Source organism: Salvelinus namaycush, unplaced genomic scaffold, assembly GCF_016432855.1.
Source record: "Salvelinus namaycush isolate Seneca unplaced genomic scaffold, SaNama_1.0 Scaffold2837, whole genome shotgun sequence".
Lineage (NCBI taxonomy): Eukaryota > Metazoa > Chordata > Actinopteri > Salmoniformes > Salmonidae > Salvelinus > Salvelinus namaycush.
The window spans coordinates 15001-23612 of NW_024059716.1; positions in this window are offsets into that span (position 1 = coordinate 15001).

The following is an 8612-nucleotide window of genomic DNA, read 5'->3' on the forward strand; positions in this document are numbered from 1 at the left end:
CTGGATTCTACCACTACACACTACACACTACACACTTCAACATCAAAGACCCTGGATTCTACCACTACACACTACACACTTCAACATCAAAGACCCTGGATTCTACCACTACACACTACACACTACACACTTCAACATCAAAGACCCCGGATTCCACCACTACACACTTCAACATCAAAAGACCCCGGATTCTACCACTATACACTACACACTACACACTTCAACATCAAAGACCCCGGATTCCACCACTACACACTACACACTACACACTTCAACATCAAAGACCCCGGATTCTACCACTACACACTTCAACATCAAAAGACCCCGGATTCTACCACTATACACTACACACTACACACTTCAACATCAAAGACCCCGGATTCCACCACTACACACTACACACTACACACTTCAACATCAAAGACCCTGGATTCTACCACTACACACTACACACTACACACTTCAACATCAAAGACCCTGGATTCTACCACTACACACTACACACTACACACTTCAACATCAAAGACCCCGGATTCTACCACTACACACTTCAACATCAAAAGACCCCGGATTCTACCACTATACACTACACACTACACACTTCAACATCAAAGACCCCGGATTCCACCACTACACACTACACACTACACACTTCAACATCAAAGACCCTGGATTCTAACACTAAACACTACACACTACACACTTCAACATCAAAGACCCTGGATTCTACCACTACACACTACACACTACACACTTCAACCTGAACTCCTGCAAAGACATCACCTTTTTCAACAAAAGACAAAGGTTTTTTTTCACCAAAGAACAAGACTTCACCACCCTGACACAGGTGTAAGAGACCTCTACTTACCCTGACGACCGTATTTCCAATTTAGGAGTTAAAATGAACAAATTATAACATAGGCTCACCCCACTCCCACCTCTGCACCATACACAAACAAACCAAAAACCCAGGTAAGACCCCCACCCATACGACACCAACCCTACTACAAGCTTTACCAGGAAGGCTGGACCACTGTATACCTAAGATACAGGCATGTGAATAACAAAAAAGAACCACCCAAACGATGTATCTGGATCAAAACCTACAACAATCATCCCCCACACAGGTAAGTATCAACATTGAACACTACACCCTCCCCCGGGCATGTATTCACCTACTAGAGTAGTTACACCTACTTCGGGAGAGACACATCAATGGAAACAGCCAAAACAGTTTTTCTGGACCCATATCTCCCATTTTCCCAAATGGACATGAACGCGACAAAACGGCAAAATCTACCGGACTTACAGGATCCCAAATGGACGTTAACGCGATGCTAGCTATACTCCGGTAAAAAGCACCAACACTAAACGACAAGTAAAGCACCATCCCGAAGCGGGCCAAAGTGAAACTACCCCTCAGATACCCTACCTCTAACTACACCTTAATGAAGGCACCAGGTTCTAGCCCTCTAAACACCACAAAAAGACCTAGAACACATGGCCACCATTTCTCTCTAAACATCGCTCTTCACTATTCTCATGACGTGACTTCAAAGGCGGGAAAAATATCTCCACCACACTTGAAGGCTCATAACAAGACCTATGGGTCACCTAGAACCCCAACTATTGACTCATTATATCCCCACGGATGTCTAATCTACCCTCAATCGTTCCTGCCACCACAGAACCTTATCTTGGGTTCTTTCCAGACCCAAACTCTCAACTAGAGCAGACCGCTCCAAACGCTAACACACAAGTCTATGGGGATAGAAAGGTCAAACACACCTTTTCACAGGGGGATCTATTATACTTCTACACATCACAGGAACTCCACGTATGGCTCACCTTGACCCTCTATACTTCCAGTCTTACCCAAAATTGACCTGGTACCTCTCGGACACCCACAACCCAAACAGCACCCCAAAAGCAAAGTGCCTACTTTACATCGCAATTCACTACACTTAATGACGTGACTTCAAAAGCGGGAAAATATCTCCACCACATTTGCAGGCTCATAACAAGACCTATGGGTCACCTAGAACCCCAACTATTGATTCATTATGTTCCCACGGATGTCTACTCTACCCTCAACCGTTCCTGACATCATAGAACCTTATCTTGGGTTCTTTCCAGACCCAAACTCTCAACTAGAGCAGACCGCTCCAGACGCTAACACACAAGTCTATGGGGACACGAAGGTCAAACACACCTTTTTCAAAGAGAGATCTATTATACTTCTACACATCACAGGAACTCCACGTATGGCTCATCTTGACCCCTAAGACTTCTAGTCTTACCTAAAATTAACCTGGTACCTCTCGGACACCCACAACCCAAACAGCACCCCAAAAGCAAAGTGTCTACTTTTCCTGTACTATTCTCCATAGGAATCAACGATGGAGGCCTCTCCATCACTTAACAGACTAATAGACGCCGTTTCCAAATAACGAAGCGATCTCATTGGACGAGCCACGGCCATACCTCTCACATGAACACCGCATGCACAACTCACGCACCAATAGGATTGGACCTACCTGGCAAAACCACACCCCTATCTTTTCCTATAAAAAGAGTAGCATCACTCAGTCTCAGCATCATTAGGGTCAGGAGACCCCAACGCCATCCACTGGCCAAAGACTCAAGCTGGAACACTACAAGGACAACCTCTTCCTCAACTGATCAACTGGATCTACTGGGCTCTAGCTACACGCTACCCCCTATAAAGACACCTCACCTGGATAAAGACATCAACTGAGGCCTCCTCCCCACTGGCATCTCATCAGATCAACTGGGCTCTAGCTATACGCTACTCCCTATAAAGACACCTCACCAGGATAAAGACATCAACTGGGGCTCCCTCCCCACGGGCATCTCATCAGATCTACTGGGCTCTAGCTATACGCTACTCCCTATAAAGACACCTCACCTGGATAAAGACATCAACTGGGGCTCCCTCCCCACTGGCATCTCACTCAACGGACCGACTGGGCTCTAGCTATACGCTATTCCCTAAAAAAGACACCTCACCTGCATCCAGACACCAGCTGGTACTCCCACGACGGACCCTCCTAGACCTTCTAGACCGTCGACCCTCCACCACACATACACCCACACACACACCTGGATATAGACACCTCACCTGGATAAAGACATCAACTGGGGCTCCCTCCCCACGGGCATCTCATCAGATCGACTGGGCTCTAGCTATACGCTACTCCCTAAAAAGACACCTCACCTGCATCCAGTCACCAGCTGGTACTGCCACAACTGACCCTCCTAGACCTTCCAGACCTTCTACCCTCCACCACACATACACCCACACACACACACCCCAATTTTTCTGGTCCATAATACGGCTTTTTTACCGCATTAAGACCGAGTGCACCATTCTTTTTGCACTTTTTTCTCCTCCCTGCCACCTGAGGAAGCCGAGTAAGGCAGAAACGCGTCGTGGCTGGGCTACCCCTAGACCCGTTGTGCAGCTGTAAGGAAGGCAGGTTCCACACGGACTTCGGGGGTACCTCCTTTTGGCTACTTATTTTCATTTGTACTTTTCTCTTACCCTTATTTTTAGTTTTACACAGGTACACACTATACATGGCAGATCTACAAGACAGCGACGACTCCGGGCACTCTGATGGCTACTCAGAACCCCTACTCTACCACAAGACTAGCCCTATCACTTCTACGGGGCACAGCTACCAACACAGACCCTCTGAACTCTTTAAAAAGAGACGCACTGAAGAGCCGGCCGAAATAGGTTCCGACCGGCAGCCTGGTCTCATTATGGAAACGTCACATAATGAACTTCTTTCTCGGGCCTCTACACAGCGGGAGATACATCCCACACCAATGGGCTTTCTCTCCCATCAGGCAGTGCCTCTCCACGGTCTCAATAGGACCCAGCTACCGGATGACTACACCCCTACACCATCACACCAGGGACGAAAAGACACACCTCCTGATGACATCCCCAGCAGGCAACCACACCCCACAACCCACCTCACACCACCCTACTCCAGGACCTCAAAGACACCTAGAGGACCCACCTCAGATACGGTTCGGACCCAACAAACAGATCGGGATGTGCAGCGCACCCAGCCTAGACCGATGCCTTCACCCACCCAGCTCCATAGGACCTCCACCTCTATACTCAGCACCACCCCAATGAGTACTGAGAGCCTAGCTGTACAGCGGACCTCTACTACCACCACTCAGAGCCACTTGGACAACCTGGTCTCACCAACCATAGACCAATCAACACGATACAACACCACATGGGCACCACAGACCCCAACCAACCTCAACGCCACAGCACGGACACTCTCCAAGCTCATCAGAGCCAGACACCACCTAGAGGCTATCAGCTACTACCTCTCGGGGAACAACCTACCTCCCGGATACATCCACAAAGCCAGAATACTAACGGCGGCTTTCACACCATCAGGAGCATCTGACTCCACACTGGCAGCACTCTCATCGGCACCCACACTCTGGATAGAATCCAGCCATGAGATTCTACAACAACACTACAGGGAGGATGTAGCCAAAACGTACGCCTCACTCTGCAACACACCCTCATGCACCGACTGGCAGGTAGCCTGGTACCTAGGCACTCTATGGGCCCAGAAACTCCTCAGTGGACCACTCCTGGACCGCCTACTCCAGGACATTAGGGACTCACTCCCCAACTTCTACGGGCACTGGCCAACCAGAGACCTCAGCCAATTTAAGCTACCGCTTACCCGTAGCCCACCTAACAGCAAGGATAAGAAGGATGTAGCCATACCAGCTACGCACACCATGAGCACCTCACCATCTCCACGAACCAACATACGCCTTACATCTGAACGGTACCCCTCGAAAGAGGTTACTACGCCCTCTTATCAGGAATTGACGCCCCACACCACTTCAGGGAAAAACATTTCCCTAGCCCAACACAGAAGATTATAGAACCCCTCCACAGAAAGCGGCTCACCCCCACCATACCTGGGGACCCAGAGACCCGGCCATACCCTGACCAGGGTGGCACAGGGAGGGCTCCCTCCAGGGAACACAAACTCTCCCAACCTACCCCGAGATCATACCCTGACCAGGTTGGTTGAGGGAGGGGAACAGAGGGATAGTGCTAAGGTGGCCTCTGATCTTTCCATGCCATCCCATACCCAAACCAGCAGTGAATGTCATGGAAATCAGCAGGAGCAGGTTAAAACCAAGCCACAGATATTCTCGGCTAGCCACGTACCACAAGAAGAATAGAACCACCCCCCCCCCCCCCCAATCCGAGGGGATAATAGATACCATAAACCAATGGGCAGCTATGGATAAACACCTCCCCACCTTTAAGATGCTAACCACCAACCCACCAGCACTCAGAGGACCACCACTCTCACCACTACACTCTTCCAAGCCACCATCCCCACAGCACCTGTTGGAGATCAACATCATCAAGGACGAGGTACTCATGGATACAACCTCTCAGGTGGACAAACTCAACTTCCTTGCTACCACCCCACACCAAAGATTACCCTCGGATCACCTCCGATCTACGAACCCTTCCACCCCCACAGACAGAGACTCCTCCTCTCCAAACGACACCGACCCAATTGAGCTCTCCACGGATCACAGGGAAAAGACTCCACAAATCCTGTGACCCTACACCATCACAGACGAAGCTACAGCAACACCACCCACCCACAGGAGGGTTTACTACTACCCCCCAATCCTCTACCAGCAGGACCTACGCCTCGGAATCTACAGAGACATCAACAACACCCTCAGATCCCCTAGGGACACCATCGGAGCTAATACCTCTCCACGGGGCTAATAACAGCTACTACAGGAGGAACCTACCAAAAGAAAACCAAAGCAAGGGGAGAATCGTACTACTTAGACCCCTCCTCATCTTGGGGGACTTTAATATCTCTAAGCCACCCCTCATCTACTCAGACACCCAGCTACCGAGTGGCTACTCGCATCCAAAAAGACTCATATATAAACAACTACTCCCTCTTCACATACCCATCCTGGCCTTCAAAAGGAACAAGAACCTCTAGGATTTATTGGTCAGCAGCTTCCTCTAAAGACCACCACAAAGAACCAAAGAATCCCACCGGGACCCATGGACCAAGGATGGACCTCCTAAACCCCTCGAGGACCCACACCACCACCACGGGCTGAACCACCACTGAAGCTTTCAGTACAACAGAGGAACGCCTGGACATACACTGCACCTACACCTTACACACCCCACATCCCACACAAAAGATAGGGGGTCATTAAGACCACAAAAATAGACCTCCAATAGCACTATAGAGTTACCATGACCAGGGACTCTCAATAAAACTTTCCCTTAGCCACTTTACTAGCACTATAGAGGTACCATAACCATGGACTCTCAATAAATCTTTCCTTTAGTCACAAAAAAAAAAAAAAAAAAAAAAAAAAAAGGGGGATATATTTTGATATATTCCTTTCCTTTTTGGTCTCTTGAACTCGGGGCTACCATGACCATGGGCCCGGATGAAAAGAAACAATAAAATAGAACTAAATCAAAACCAAAAAAAACCCTTACCAACCTACCATCCTTCCAAAATATCACTCATCTACACCCACCAGCACCCCCAACGGACGAGAACCTTTTTTCTCCAACAACTCTGGGGGCCCCGACCTTGGCGACTCACCCGCGGCGAGTACACCCTAAGCAATTAGGCCCGGCCATACACCAAGAAAGAAGACAGGAGGAAATGGCGAGATTGGACTCCTCGGGACCCATCAGGGTCCTGTTGGCAGACCTAACGGCACAACCCTCCCAACCCCGCACAAACAGGAGACTCACGTACCGCGCTGGACGACTATCTACCCCAGTTTAGAACTGGATTGGCAGTATGTCCAGTAGCGCGTGTTTCATCCTTGGGGTTGGGGCAGCTAAAAGTGGGGCTTTGGGTATGGCGCTGCGCCTGGAGTATCGCCTTGGCCGTGTAACCCCTGGGGTGCCCAGATTATGTCTGGCGGAGAATTGGATCCCACTAAATTTTACTGGGGGACCCCTTACCCCGCCGCACTAAGCCTGGACAACCGATCCACACTTTTTTTACCTGGACTACGATCCTATTCACTGTCTAGGGAGGATATACCTCTGGAAGTGCTACGATCCTGGAAGGGAGTTATTCCATGGGTCACTATCACCCAAACCACTGAATTACCTGGGACCGAAATGGTAGGGATGGAACATGGCTATCAACTGTAACTCCTGGCAGACGTACAACACAAAGGCCAGAGGTTGTTTTGCCTGATCCAAAAAACCCCCGACAGACTTTCTGAAACATAGGACGGAACTCCTAAGGTGGATGTATGACAGCCGTGAAGAGGGCTTGCCTTCTGGGTTCTTATCTGCCCAAACCTATGGGAGTTCAATGACTTACCACTCGACAGGGACACATGGCAACCAACTGAGGTCCGGACCTGCACAAGGTACGCAACTCGACGGTTTTGCCTGATCCTACGCCGAGTATACCCATACGGACCAGCTGGATTGGACTATACATGAAGTTGATTCAGAGTTAGGATCCTGGAAGGGAATAACCACTGAATTACACACATGATTGAAAACATCCAGGACCTAAACTGACGAACACGGAAGTAAATACATAGACAACGTGGAGCTAAGAGAGAAGGATCCGAGGGGGAGTAAAACTCCTAGGTTGTACTATGCTTTCTACATCCGTTGACATAGCGGACCTAGACATCTTGACCACACCACTCGATATGGACACATGGCAACCAACCGAGGACCAACCCTGCATAAGGGGCGCTACTCAAGGGATTTTGCCTGATCCTAAATCGAGTTGACAGACCTACCTAAACTTAACCATTCCTAAAACTATACCTTACCCTAACCCTAACCCTAAACTTAACCATTTTACTAACCATACCTAACCTTAACCCTAAACCTTACCCTAACCCTAAACCTAACCCTAAACCACTCTAAAAAATATACCTTACCCTAACCTTAACCCTAAACTTAACCATTTTTCTAACCATACCTAACCCTAACCCCCACCCCAAGGACAGACGACTCTTTAACCCTAATAATGGGTTAATCTACAAGTGGGCACCATGGAGTCTACTACTTTGGCCAGCCGCGCCCAGACCCCTCCGGACCGCGCGCATATGATGTGGAGTGCACCCCCTCCCTTCCCCCCTCCGGTTTCCACGTGTCAGAGATGGAAGTGGATCAACCGACTCAAAACTAGAAACCACCCCCTCCCTTCCCCCCTCCGGTTTCCACGTGTCAGAGATGGAAGTGGATCAACCGACTCAAAACTAGAAACCTAACCCTAACCCTAACCCTAACCCTAACCCTAACCCTAACCCTAACCCTAACCCTAACCCTAACCCTAACCCTAACCCTAAACCACTCTAAAAAATATACCTTACCCTAACCTTAACCCTAACCCTAACCATTTTACTAACCATACCTAACCCTAACCCCCACCCCAAGGACAGACGACTCTTTAACCCTAGTTATGGGTTAATCTACCAGTGGGCTCCATGGGGCCTACGACTTTGGCCGGCCGCGCCCAGACCCCTCCGGCCCGCGCGCATAT